Genomic DNA, 13714 nt, shown 5'->3' on the forward strand with positions numbered 1-13714 from the left:
ATGCCTTAAAATTGAGAAATCAAAGATGGCCGCCAACGACGGGCCGAAATGTATTTATGTTCATTTCTTTTTGACTAAACAAGGTGGAAACTTGAATGAAATGTTCCTTTGGAAGTTTTTCATTTGTGGGGAATCCAATGCCATATTCAGTTTTGATATAAAATGTGAAGAAACTGATTCAAGATGAATAATTCGTCGACCAGATAAGATCTACAAGCAGGTTGATCCGATGTGTCCAGGAATAATTTACTCAGTTTGCAGTTTTTTTTCTCATTGTAGATATATCCAATATAATATAATCCAAATACTACTAATATAATATATAATTATAATAATATTAATAATAATATGTGAGGGCTCACAGGCGCAAATGAAAGTCTTCGTGGACAAACGTCTGTGTGAGCCTCCAGATAGGAACCAGCACCTGGATCTGAAATCACCCATTAATAACAATAACGCCAAGACATATGCCTCTTTGTACGAAGTCGTGCAACTTTCCAAGGGCAAGCAAAACACTATCAAAGTGGACAGGAACATTCTACAAAGGCTCAAAACAGCTTATAGAGCAGGGTGCGATGTAAACCTAGAAAACATCCTCAAGCATGAACTCATGACCGTCCCACTATCTTTGGCCACAACTCGTGGTAGTCTACATTCCACCAACAAGTCTGTGTTAGCAAACATACTGACGCAACAAGTCCAAACTCCTGCAAATGTTACACTCGATGAACCCAGCTGCCTGCTCATTGATGTCCAAGCACTCGTGATGGCACTTGGAATGCCGCCTGACATTAGAACGTTTGGTGACGATGCCAACACATTTGCTAACAATGTGTTCAAGATGAGAGCAAAATACCAGAGGATCGACGTAGTCTTCAACAGGTATCAAGGCGAATCAATCAAAGCAGGTACCAGGACCAAACGCAAGCAGCGCCACCGACCGGTACGTCGTCAAATAGACAACGAGCCATCAGTTCCTCTCCCATCAGACTGGTCTAGCTTTATGGCACTCGAGGAAAATAAAGCAGATCTCGCTTTACTACTTTCAAACCATCTGATTGAACACAGCCTGAGAGATGGACCAGTAGTTGTAGTCGCAGGGGGGGTTCGCCGAAGCAGCCACTGTCAAGTCATCTGATCCAGATCTCGAAGTCTCCTCTCTGAGGGCTGACCAAGATGAAGCTGATACCCGGCTGATTTTGCACTGCATCCATGCTCATATGGAAACGATAGTTGTCAGTACGTGATACAGACATGCTTCTTCTACTTGTAGCACACTACGACGGAATGAAATGTACACGTCTCTACATGAAAGCTGGCACGTCGAAGGCTCCAAAGTATTTCCCAGTACATGAAATTCGCATGTTGCTATCTGCTGGTCAAGTGGACACACTACTTACCTTCCATGCCATAACCGGCTGTGATAGTGTGTCTCATTTCAGTTGCCACGGAAAGAAAACAGCCTGGCAGGTGTTCCAGCAACATCATACTGATCTGATTGGCCTAGGCAAGGGCCCTCTCACCGAAAACATAGCCATATCAACAGAGAAATTCATCTGCAAGATATATGGCGTGCCCGAGGTCGATACATGCAACAAAGCACGAGTCACGTTGTTTTGTATCGGTCGTGCACAAGAGACTCTGCCACCAACCTCAGATGCAGCAAAGTTTCACATCATGCGTTCACACTATCAAGCAAGTGTCTGGAACCAAGCACACTCACCATATCCTGCTCTTCCTCCAGTGACCGAAATGGGATGGATGCACCTGGACGGTCAGTTAGTGCCACGGCTACTCTCTCTCTGCCACCTATCCCGAAAGCATGCAGGGAGATCATCTCATGTGGTTGCACGAAGGGGTGCCTCAGTCAACGCTGCAACTGCAGGAAACTTGGCGACAACTGCCGGAACAGTCATGACGACCGGGAATAAGTTCATGTGTGCACATCTACCTGTACACACAATGGAGGACTGTATATAACGCTCTGACAGCAAATATGATAAAATCATACAATTCATGCACGATTAAATCAAAAATTATTGTCATTGTTCTCGTGTTACAAATGAACAAATTGCTCGTCAAATGTTGGTTTACGTCGAAGCGCGTCAGTGTTATTTTGGGGGTACCTAACTTTGCGAAGCCAAAATGGGTATTGCATCCCTAATATGTTTCCTGCTAACATTTAAATCATACGTAGTGCCCTCTGGGCTTTAAAAAAATGGGCGGTCTGTGTTCCTGGTGGGGAGGGAGAGGGATGGGGCTTGTGGATCTTATCTGGTCGACGAATTATTCATCTTCAAAAAAGACAATTTTTGCAATAAATATGACTTTCAATCAGTTTCTTCACATTTTATGTCAAAATTGAATATGGCATTGGATTCCCTGTATATGAAAAACTTCCAAAGGAACATTTCATTCAAGTTTCCACCTTGTTTAGTCAAAAAGAAATGAACATAAATACATTTCGGCCCGTCGTTGGCGGCCATCTTTGATTTCTCAATTTTAAGGCACTATCGGCCATTTTTGATCTGAGTACACATCAGATTTGAGTTCAGCACCCCTCAATAACACCATTTGCCTTCGGGATTAAAATTTTTGGAAAATTGGCATCGACTATTGAGTTGACCGTCACAAATGGCGGAACTGGCAACTAGCTTCCGACCAGCTACTTTTGGTATTTTTTTTATAAAATAGGGGCCTTGACAAGTTCACAAACCAAAAATACCCAGAATACCTCTGGAGGAACATGCTTAAACGACCTCATCAAAATGGCTGCCAAGATTGTAAAGTTTGCCCTTGTGTACAGGTGCTGAGTTGGTACCTAACCGTTTATGTCACAGTTTTACTTGAGCAAAGGTATTGTACACAAAAGTACAAGATCACTGAAACAAATGGTAACCACGAATGTGAAATGAACACCAGGGGTCGCGAGCAACATGGCCGCCAGTGTGTAAAAACAGCGTTTTTCTTTTCTCCATATTTGATGAATACAGTGGAAGAAATCTGATGTTTGCTTTTATGATATAGTTCCAAGAATATTATATACATGTATAAAGAGGGACCTATTACCAAAATAATGAGACCTGGTTGGTTACACGATATTGATTGCAAAACGAAATGTAATAGTTCTTTTGGGTTTTTTTTTTTTCCAGACACAGTGAGCTTCACATCCACAGATTAGTGATCGACTGCAAATTGAAACATCAGGAGGTAGGCCCAGAGTTGATACTTAGCTTTAAAATTATTCAGTTTTGCTCCATTCTTGTTTTTCATTCCAGTGCTTTTATTATGAGTTGATGATATTCATTTCAATGTCATTAATTTCGATTTCATTATTGATTATCCCAGAGTTTAAAGTGACTAGCAAGTTTACCGATATATTTAATGATGTTCATTTTTGTTTCATTCTTGGTTCAGTTTTAGGCAAATAGAGTTAGGAATTTATAGTTATGGAAGACACTGGACATTTGTGGGATACATCTGTTTTATTCGACAACATTTAGGTTACCTAAACCAAAGTCTTTACCCATGAAGTGTTGGAAGTTAATCGATCAGCGATCAAAAGTCACCAGTCAAAACTTGTACCACGGGAACAGCAATCAACATGCACACTTAATTATCATGCAAGTAATGGTGTTAATTTCGTTTTAATAAGACAAAGAATTTCTTGCCGATCTAAATTATTATTGGTGAACAAGTGATAAACGAAAAAGGAATTGGAATCACGTTAACGATACTTGATTAATGAAATATAATTCAAATGCCAATAAAATGGCATTGTTTACGTAATTTCAGGAATGCTTCTCCATAAGGATTGTGGGTGATCTTTATGTGTTACAAATCAGATATAAGGGCTTCGAAAATTATTTAAATCAGATGCTAAGTATCATTTTATTACAGATCAGGACACAGGGACCTTCAATGTAAAAAATAAAACACAAAAACTTAATAAGAAATGGAGGCCATCTTGATGACCTCACTTGAACATGTTCCCCCCAGGGGATTCTGGGTATTTTTGGTGTGTGAAGTAGTCAGAGCCCATACTTTATAAAAAAAAATATCAAAATTAGCTGGTAGGAAGCAAGTTGCCACTTCACCCTCATTTTCATGCTCAATCTGCAGCCCGAGGTTGTTGGGTGTGTCCTGACATGGTGTTGCGAGTGAGGTTTCGACTTCAGACCGAAGCTGGTTGCCGAACAGCTTTCTGTTCCCTGTAACATTCCTCAGCCGGTTGATCTCCTTGTGTAACCCCACAAAGTTAGTTCACGCCTCTGATGAAATGTAGAGTTCAGGGGAAAAGGAAGAAAAGATCCAACTTTTCACCTTAACATTGCAAACAGAGGCTCCACGTACGCTGCGCTCCTCGCACGACACGATTACTTTCCCAAGTTTCTTTTGATCCATAAATAGCAGGGTACCCGTCGAACAAGGGTAATGTCACTAAAACGAAAGCACGTGTTTGATGTGGGTTACTCACGGATTCAGTGGAGTCAATTTCGTGATGAGAGGGTCTCTTCAGTCATCTACTGGAGCACATTTTCAAAAAAAAACAACATTCCTCGTTTTGTTGTCTGGGGCATGGACGTGCAGCCTGGATCTTCATCCAACTCTTGATGCCGCAACATAAAACATCCCGTGGGAGAAAACAGATGTACGTAGATCTAATGCGATGAATTTTGGTCCGGAGGCCACGATGTGATTTGGTGCCACAAATTGAACAAATCCTCAGGGAAAGGCTGAACAAAGTGTACGGTTTCCAGCACAATCACAAGCCTGCGGTGTCCTGCACATCACCTCCAGTGGGAGTGTCCACTGGAAACGACCCAGTAACAGCACGCAAACGTTTCATGTTGTGACAAATTCAAGTATACTGACTTTTAAATAAAGGGGGGAGCACACAAGGAATGGCCCAATGAATCTGAGCAGGCAAGCGCTAGTCCTTTTGTATGTTGTTTCAGGCCAGTGCTGTGCAATTTTCCAGCAGGGTTTTAGTTTGCCAATGTCGCTGGAAAATAAGTCAATTTTTTGGTTCTGATATTTTAGGGAAAGGGAGTTTTATGAAACGGGATAAAACCTTTTGATTACACCACTCAAACCTTTGTACTTACAAGGATTTTTTTTATGCACAGGAGAAGGCCATTCGGCCCATCGTGCCTCTGCCACACCCACACCAGATTTAATAAATTCATCAAAACCTTTTCCCTTATTGTGAAGTCTTTTGGCTGGTGGACTGGTACTCATTTCACCTACCACAGAATGACAGGCTGAGTGAACCCCCTGGTGTGGCGTGAACTCAAGATCCCAAGCCACCACCTCAACCGTGAAGCCACCAGCAGGTTTTACTTCCATGGTTATTCAATTATTATTATGTGGTGAAAAAAGAAAACACCAACAAGAAATTATATTCAAACATGGAAATGCAGGAAACCAAAATCATATCAATATCAAACTTTAAGTGTTCCACGCTTCTTCCAAGGCCTTCCAATATGCAATGAAGTCTAAAAGACAACTGAAGAATGATTTCTGAACACCAAAATTTTTTTTTTATGATTTGCAGATATGCTGTTGTGCAAAAGTCAGAGACATTTTGAAATGTATACCCTGATGCAGAAGGAAACGTAAACTTTGTGTTCAATGCAAATGCACCTTCATGAAAAAGAAAATCTGATTCAAACAACCCTGATGTTTTTTCTACGCACGTGCAGGATAGGAATCAAATTTATACATAACTAGCGAGGTACGTGTGCTACGCGCGGGTGGGATTTGTAGCAACCTTGCTTCTGTTTCCCCCACACATAGAGCTTAAACTATGGCTGGCCTCTGTGAGCTTCAGTGTCTGTGACCAGTTCATCCTCTCTCTGAACTCAGAACTTTGTCTCATTTTCCTGTGAGATTCGATGTTTCTTTACTTTTTATTGTGTCCGGTTCGCATCATCCCGTCTTTGCCTTTGTTTCTTTTGAGCGTCAGAGATTCCTCTTGATAAGACAATTAAAAAAAAAAAATTTTTCTCGCCATTTTGAACCCACGTGTTGCACCTCCGAGTGTTAGATAGCAAGCAAACAATGTGGAATTGAAACGGTGAATATAGAAAGATACATACATACATACATACACACAGATATAAAATATGTGGATATACATAAATAAATAAATAATTATATATATATATATATATATATATATATATATATATATATATACATATACATATATATACACATATAAAAATATAGAAATATAAGTCTATATCAATAAATAAATATATATGTAGAGGGAAATGCATTCTCCACAACGATGTGGCTTGAAATAACAAATGTTGATATAATAAATTGATATTTATGTGTTCGAGGAATAGAAGAAAAATCGAGTGGAAATACTCCAACAAGATGAACGAATGGAATTGTAAAATTTTAATTCATTAAACTTACTCAACAACAACATTCCCAAATCAATCAAGGTCCTCCAATGGAGATCATGGGGTTTCCTGAGCTTTTGCTTTATGGCGACGTCTCCCGTTGCTCCTCTTCTGTCCTCGCTTCTGGTTGGAATCTCAACCTCAAATAAAATATTTCCTTCATGCCTTCAAAGAAGAAATGATTATGTAAACGTCAATCATGGCAAGAATTACACGAGATATGAGAAAAGTTCCAGCTGGGAGGAGATCTCAGGGAAATTGTTCCTCTGTCTCGGGAAATTCCTCCTCCATAAACTCGGGAAATTCTTCCTCCATAAACCCAGGAAATCCCTCCTCCATCTCGGGAAATTCCTCCTGCATCTCAGGAAATTCTTCCTCCATCTCAGGAAATTCTTCCTCCATCCCGGGAAATTCCTCCTCCATAAACTAGGGAAATTCTTCCTCCACAAACCCAGGAAATGCCTCCTCCATTTCGGGAAATACTTCCTCCATTTCGGGAAATTCCTCCGGCATCTCAGGAAATTCTTCCTCCATCGCAGGAAATTCTCCCTCCATCTCGGGAAATTCCTCCTCCATAAACTCGGGAAATTCTTCCTCCATAAACCCGGGAAATGCCTCCTCCATTTTGGGAAATTCCTCCTGCATCTCGGGAAGTTCTTCCTTCATCTCGAGAAATTTCTCCTCAATCTCGGGAAATTCCTCCTCCATCATCCAGTTTTTCCCATCCTTGGGTGTAATCTTACAGGATATCCGAGGAAAATGAAAAAAGGAGAAATATTAATCGACCAAGAAAGGCATTTGGTCCCACCAACTGTGTAACTGCACGACCATCCATTCATGTCCAGCTGTAGCACATACGTGGTATATCGTCTCATTCCCACCTTCCCAATCAATTTCCCCCACACGTACCTGTGCATCCACAGATTTTTGTTCCCTGTAACATTCCGCTGCAGATTGCTCTCCTTGTGTAACCCACGTGGTTGGTTCACACCTCCAGTCAGAATGAGAAAAAACACGAGCTTGATCCTTCATATAATTGCGGTTGCAAACTCAAATGTCATTACTGAGGTAACAACCACTCACCGCGTTTGAAGCGACCTCGAAATTGGCGGTTCTGCTTCTGGTGGCGACACGAGCATGAAGTCAGGTTTTGACGATCCTGGAACGGCCTACGTGTCCCGATTGTTGAATATGAATGCTGCAGGCAGTTTAGCCAACACTTTCAGAGGTTGAAATCACTTTTTCTTTCTTTAAAATACAACAAATGCGTTGCTAAAAACCGTGCCTGTTTGACACATGTATACGTCCCGCCAAACTGGGAAACACCGCACTCGCCCACTGGCAGTGGGATGATATGAAGCATGGGCTGAGCAGAAATATGCCTGATGCAAAATATGAATATACCTGAGGCAAACCGTTGGTAGAACATGAATATATTTTACATTCAAACTTGGTCACATCACAGAAGGATCCAAAACTAAACTTTTCATCTTGATGGAGGTATGCGCTCTACCAAGTGCCGTTTTAGTTATCGCTGTGAACATTGGAACCGACAGTAACAAAAAAATATATCCAATGACAGGATAAAGGAATTTGGAAATGTTTTTCACTGATTAATTAAACTTGCACAACATACACAAACATTAACACAGGGAAATGAATTCTCCACAACTATATGGCTTGAAATAACAAATGTTGACATAATAAATTGATATTTATGTGTTCGAGAAACAGAATAAAAACCGAGTGGAAATACTCCAACATGATGAAGGAATGGTATTCTAAATTTTTACTTCATTAAACTTGCACAACAATAACATTTCCAAATCCAATCAAAGCCCTCCAACGGAGATCATGGAGTTTCCCGAGTTTTTGCGCTCTTTATGGCGACGTCTCCCGTTGCTCCTCTTCTTTCCTCGCTTCTGTTTGGAATCCCAGCCTCAAATTAAATATTTCCTTCATGTCTTCAAAGAAGAAATGATTGTGTAAACGTCCATCAAGGCAAAAATTACACGAGATATGAGAAAGGTTCCAGCTGGGAGGAGATCTCAAGGAAAGTCTTCCTCCATCTCGGGAAATTCCTCCTCCATAAACCCAGGAAATTCCTCCTGCATCTCAGGAAGTCTTCCACTATAAACCCTGGAAATTCGTCCTGCATCTCGGGAAATTGTTCCTCCATCTTGGAAAATTCTTCCTCCATCAACCAGGGAAATTCCTTCTGCATCTCAGGAAATTCTTCCACTACAAACCCTGGAAATTCGTCCTGCATCTCGGGAAATTCGTCCTTCATAAACTCGGGAAATTGTTCCTCCATAAAGCAGGGAAGTTCCTCCTGCATCTCAGAAATATCTTCCTCCATAAGCACTGAAAATTCCTCCTGCATCTCAGGAAGTTCTTCCACTATAAACCCTGGAAATTCGTCCTGCATCTTGGGAAATTCGCCCTCCATTTCAGGAAATTCCTCCTCCATCTCAGGAAATTCTTCCTTCATAAAGTCGGGAAATTGTTCCTCCATAAAGCATGGAAATTACTCCTGCATCTTGGGAAGTTCTTCTTCCATCATCTGGAATTCCTCCTCCATCACCCTGTTTTCCCACTTGCTGGATCCTCGGGTGAACCCCACATGGAAGGTTCAACCGGTGAGATACTGTAATCTTACAGGATCTCCGAGGAAAATAAAAAAGGAAGAAATATTAATCCACCAAAAAGGGTATTTGGTCCCACCAACTGTGTAACTGCACCACCATCCATTCATGTCCACCTGCAGCACATACGTGGTATATCGTCTCATTCCCACCTTCCCAATCAATTTCCCCCACACGTACCTGTGCATCCACAGATTTTTGTTCTCTGTAACATTCCGCTGCAGGTTGCTCTCCTTGTGTAACCCACGTGGTTGGTTCACACCTCCTGTCAGAATGAGAAAAAGCACGAGCTTGATCCTTCATATAATTGCGGTTGCAAACTCAAATGTCATTACCGAGGTAACAACGACTCACCGCGTTTGAAGCGACCTCGAAATTGCCGGTTCTGCTTCTGGTGGTGACACGAGCATGAGTCAGGTTTTGATGATCCTGGAACGGCCTACGTGTCCCGATTGTTGAATATGAATGCTCCAGGCAGTTTATCCAACACTTTCAGAGGTTGAAAGCACTTTTTCTTTCCTTAAAATACAACAAATGCGTTGGTAAAAACCGTGCCTCTTTGACACATGTACACGTCCCGCCAGACCTGACGACACCGTACTCGCCCGCTGGCAGTGGGATGACATGAAGCATGGCTGAGCAGAAATATGCCTGATGCAAAATATGAATATACCTGAGGCAAAACGTGGGTGGAACATGAATATATTTTACATTCAAACTTGGTCACATCACAGAAGGATCCAAAACTAAACTTTTCATCTTGGTGGAGGTATGCGCTCTACCAAGTGCCGTTTTAGTTATCGCAGTGAACATTGGAAACGACAATAAATACCAATTCTTTCTGTGGTCCAGGAACAAACTTGAATAAAAGATTAGATGAGGCTGACAATCCTAAACCTTGGTCGAAATCGAAAATTAGAGTTGATGAAGTGTGTATGAGGCACGATATTGATTCAGAAAATAGCACGACATTGGAAGAGAAACACAAAGCGGATCGAGAAATGTTGTATCATTTATCTTTGATACAAAACCCAACCTTGAGAGAAAAAGTTGATAGGTTCATCGTGAAGAAGATGATCAGTGCTAAATTGAAACTTGGGCTTGGAAATTCAAAAAAACGTATGGACTCTAATGATGTCATTAAGATTTAAGATCAATTAGCTGATAATTACGTAAACCAATAATCACAAAGTTTTATAGAAGGAAGATTTATTCCAAAGAAGTTGATTATATCTGGTTCGCTGACTTGATTGAACTCAATAATGATAAGGGGTACAAGTACAGTATGCTTTAACCGTTATTGATTTGAGGAGTAGATATGCGTGGGTTGTCCCTTTGAAAATCAAAACAGGTAATACTCCTGTGTTTGCCTTCCAACAGATATTAAATAAAAGTAAGAGAATACCGAAAAAAATTGTGGACTGATGAGGGTACAGAATTCTACAACAAAACATTGATGAATTTTCTTTAAAATAACAGCATTACATGATACAGGACCTTTAATGAAGGAAAAGCGGTTGTTATTGAGTGTTTTGATCACACTTTAAAAGAGAGACTCTGTAAAAAATTCACTCAACTCGGTTCTCAACAATGGTTATCTTTAATTCAGGATATTGTAGATAAGTATAATGATACGATTCACACCTCAACGAATACCAAACCATCAGAAACATTTACAAAATTAGAATATGAAAAAGAGATTAATGTCAGAAAGCCGAAGTTCAAAGTTGGTGATATCGTAAGAATAGACAGGTGGAAATCTCATTTTGAAAAAGGTTATACAAAGCAGTGGACAAATGAACTTTTTAAAATCGTTGATGTAATCGATACAGTTCCTTGGACTTATTGGGTATATGGTTTAAAGGGGGAAGAGATTTTAGGTTCATTTTATTCACAGGAATTACAAAAGGCAAAGATAAATTGAAAAAAATATTCAAAAATTGATTCCACCCCTTTTTAGACTCTGCCCCAAACCCAAACCCATGCAAGCCCCACCCACGAAAGCCACACCCACACAAGTCACACCCACATTTGTCATAGCCACATGATTCGTGATTTGTCTGTTCTCCTCACATAACATGTTTATTTAATTAAAAATTGCTCACCCCTTCTTTGTTTCCACCCACACAAGCCCCACCCACACATCCCACCCTTCCCCTTCCTCTCCCCTTGTGCGCCCCCACCTTTGACCCATCACACCCCCTCATCGCACCCTCACCCTTCCCCACACACACACGGGGAGGGGAGGGGGTGGGATGAAGGAGTGTTGTGGGTCGTTTGGGGAGCGCACCTACCCCCCCAAACCCTAACCCTAACCCTCCCCTCTCCCCTCCTTTACACCTTTATTCTTTTTTTGTAATTCAGAATTAAATAATTATAAGCAAAGTGGTATAATTAATACTTAAAACATACAATATATTACACATTGAAATATCTACAACAGATTTTATGTATGTTTGAGTGAGAGAGAGAGAGGACTTGAATCATCTGAGTGTTTCTTTCCTGTAAAAACACACACGTATTAATATTCCATGACACACCTGCGGATACCAAAGGAGGTATGAATACTATATGACACCTCACTCATACAATCGATTCAGTCAGAGAGATGAATAATTAATTACCTGGGGTAACCTCTGATGACTGTTTGGACAAAGAGGAAACGTATCTGCGCTTTCTTTGTGATTGACAATGTAAAAACAGGAAACAGGCATTTTCATTTAACATAATTGCATTTGATTATGTGTAAATACCTTGCCAGTGAATCTTCGAGGAACATTAAAATTTACATCATTGTGTTTTATTATGTGAAATACCTTGATGTTGAAAGATTGGGTATATTCTCTGGTGTTCAAGGTCTCGTAGGCAAGTGAGTCATGCATAAAATGAGGTCATTGTGAAATGCCTGACTCATGAACTGGATTTCTGTCAGGATGTCAATCAGAGATTTCCATTGTTCAAAAAGATCATTTGCATGCCAATTCATCTGGTGTATGATTGAGTGTGAAATGCTGATTAAAAAAAAAATACCCCCGAGCGGGAGTGCCGGTCATCTCTGCCAGAGGTCGACAGAAGCAAAATCAAATTAGGGGGTATCTATAATCGATTCCATGGCTCGTGGATCTGGTCGTAGAATGTAGATCGCCAGAACAGAAGGTAGCTTCAAATAAATGATGGAGACACTTTTCTGAATAAGTGATCCTGACAACAGCAGGCGCGCTTTAATGCTAATTTATGTGATACCTGGGGTTCCACGAAATGGTCGGTAATATGGGAATTCTGGAACTTGATTATGATCGACCGTGTTGTGAACTCTCTCCAAAACGATCAGGTACGCGGGTCGCCAGCAGCCGACTTTCGGGTGGGCAATTCCACAATTATGACATCATTACACTAATGATTTTTTTTATAACAATCACACTTTGTATGTACAATGCTGCAAGTTCGTGTATATCAACAAAATATATGTATATCGCCTGGTTTGATGAGTCGGGTGTTCAGCAATTTCATGGCATCCTTTGTTCGATTGCCTTCACGCATACGGTTCAGAAGTTCAGCATACTTCTTATCATCCTTCTGGCGCATTATTTGCGTTAATTCGTACATTTTAACGTTATCACGCCAAACATTTGGTCCAAGAACTTCAGCTCCTGTTTTAGGGAAATCGAACACCCACTCACCTCCATAACAGGTTTCAACTGAAACATGTCACCCACGAATATATATCATTGACAGGTTACCAAATGGTGCCTTCGAGCCACGAATCTGTTTTAATCCGTCATCAATGATCGTGAGCATTCTCCGACCAACCGTAGATACTTCGTCCACTATTACAACGGTAAGGTCGCGAAATTTGGAGCGTAATGTGTTCAGTTCACTCTCACCCAGTTTGTGATTGTGCACACTCAAACACTGGTTGGGTTTGATGTGAAAAGCAGAGTGGATCGTTTGACCTTGAATATTGAACGCTGCTTTTCCAGCTGGAGCACAAAGTAGAATTCTCAGCGAGTCTGGAACATCTCCGGGATGTCGAGCGAGTTCTCGGTCAAGTGCTTAGTAAAGCATTTGGATTACATGTGATTTACCAACACCAGCTCCACCTGACAAAAACACACTGAACTCGAGGGGGAGCACTCGGGAGAGTGCAAAACCTCCGCCGCCAATACTGCTGGGTCACTCAAGTGAACCTTATATCTTATTCATTAAATATGATGTCAACAGTGCTGACAGAGTTATAGTTCTTTTCTCCAACATTTTTTTTTGGGGGGGGGTTGGAAATCACTTAAAACATGTAGAAATGCAAAAAAAAAAAATTCTCAATTTTTTTTTTGGGGGGGTGTTGGAAATCACTTAAAACATGTAAAAATGCCAAAAAAAAAAATTTTTCTCTAAATTTTTTTGGGGGGGGGTTGGAAATCACTTAAAACATCTACAAATGCAAAAAAAAAAATTTTTCTCTAACAATTTTTTTTGGGGGGAGGGGGACCAAGTCCAAAATCTAATGGCATGATCCTTGGACCATACCTGATCCCCCCACCAAGTTTCGTCGAAATCCGTCGAGGAGTTTTTTCCGTAATACTGTTCACAAACAAACAAACAAACAGAAAGGGGTGAAAACAGTAACCTCCGATCTTCGATGGTTACTTCGAAACA

General features: G+C 40.8%; 1 long non-coding RNA gene across 2 annotated transcripts in view; it reads left to right on the top strand.

Annotated features, from left to right (window-relative positions):
• Positions 1–13714, top strand: part of LOC147008307 (uncharacterized) — a 50019-nt gene that overhangs the window by 1883 nt on the left and 34422 nt on the right. The window contains exons 2-3 of one of the 2 annotated variants that reach the window (XR_015053544.1): positions 3153–3210; positions 5130–6032. This is a non-coding gene — a long non-coding RNA (uncharacterized LOC147008307). Of the gene's footprint in view, positions 1–3152; positions 3211–5129; positions 6033–13714 lie in introns of those variants that run through there. The other variant, XR_015053543.1, reaches the window with a different exon arrangement.

The sequence above is a fragment of the Eptatretus burgeri genome, chromosome 20 (assembly GCF_056783735.1).
Source record: "Eptatretus burgeri isolate ZD-2024b chromosome 20, Ebu_testis_v1, whole genome shotgun sequence".
Classification (NCBI taxonomy): domain Eukaryota; kingdom Metazoa; phylum Chordata; class Myxini; order Myxiniformes; family Myxinidae; genus Eptatretus; species Eptatretus burgeri.